Here is a 1,572-nt window from a genome sequence, read left to right on the forward strand (position 1 = left end):
CAGCTTGGAAACTCTGACATGGAAGGACCGCGAAGGTACATTTGGTAGCACATTCACGACTATGGTGAAAAAGGAAATATTTTCACATGAAAACTGGAAAGAAGTTTTCTGTGAATCTGCTTTTTGCTGCGTTTATTCATCTCACATAGATAAAGATTTCTTTACATTACGCAGCTTGGTAACTCTGTCATGGACAGATTCCCAAAGGGACATTCAGGAGCACATTCAGGACTCTGGTGGAAATGGAAATATCTTCAGATAAACATTGGACAGAAGCTTCCTGAGAAACTACTTGGTGATGTGTACCTTGCACTCAGGGAGTTATACTTCTTTTTCATAAGGCAGTGTTTGAACATTGTTCCTGTAAAACCAAAAAAGTGATATTTCAGAGCGCATTGAAGACTATGACGAAAAGTGAAATATCCTCAAATAAAACCCAGAAAGAAGCGTTCCAAGAAACTGCTGTCTGACATATGCATTCATTTCAGAGAGTTAAAGCTTACTCTACATTTCTCAGTTTGGAAAGTCTGTCTTTGAGGATTCCTCAAATGGATATTAAGTGGTGACCAGAGGCCTCTGGTGAGCAAGGAAATGTCTTCCGTTGAAAACTGGAGAGAAGCTTTCTGAGCAACTGCTTTGTGATGTGTGTATTCATCTCATAGAGTTAAATCATGCTTTGGATTGAGCAGTTTGAAATCACTTTCTGTGGAACTTGAGAGAGGACATTTGGGAACCCTCTTAAGAATGTGCTGAAAAAGAAATACCCTCTGATAAAAAACAGAAGGAAGCTTTCTGTGAAACTGCTCTGTGTCAGGTGAAATACACTCTCAGAGTTAAGCTTCTGTTTTCATTGGGCAGTATTCTACCACTGTATTGTTTAGTCTGCGAAGGGATATTCGAGAGGGCTTTGAGGCTTATGGTGAAAACGGAAATATCTTCAGACAGAAACTGGAGAGAAGATTTCCAAGGAGCTGCGTTGTGACGAGTGCATTCTACTCACAGATATACATTTTTCTTCTCATAGAGGATTGGGAAATCCCTTTTGGAGAAAAAGCTACCAGGGGATATTCGGGAGTATATGGACGGCTATGGTGAAAAAGGAAACATCCTGCGACACAAACTGGAAAGAAGCTTTCTGTGAAACTGCTTTGTTATAGATATGTTTAATCATCTGACATAGATAAAACTTTCTTTCTATTACACAGTTTTGAAACGCCATCATGGACGGATTCACGAAGGGACATTTGGTAGCACCTTCAGGCCTATGGTGAAACAGGAAATATCTTCAGATAAAAACTGGAGAGAATCTTTCTGAGAAACTGCTTTGTGATGTGTGCACTCCACTCAGGGAGTCATACCTCTTTTCTCATAAGACAGTGTTGAGCATTGTTCTCGTAAAACCCAAAAAGTGATATTTTGGAACGCATTGAAGACTATGGCTAAAAGTGAAATATCCTCAAATAAAACCCAGACAGAAGCGTTCCAAGAAACTGCTCTCTGATACATGCATTCATTTTACAGAGTTAAAGCTTACTCTATGTTGCCCAGTTTGGAAAGTCTGTCTGTGAGGAA

Source organism: Trachypithecus francoisi, unplaced genomic scaffold (assembly GCF_009764315.1).
Source record: "Trachypithecus francoisi isolate TF-2019V2 unplaced genomic scaffold, Tfra_2.0 Contig01700_ERROPOS7600000+, whole genome shotgun sequence".
NCBI lineage: Eukaryota > Metazoa > Chordata > Mammalia > Primates > Cercopithecidae > Trachypithecus > Trachypithecus francoisi.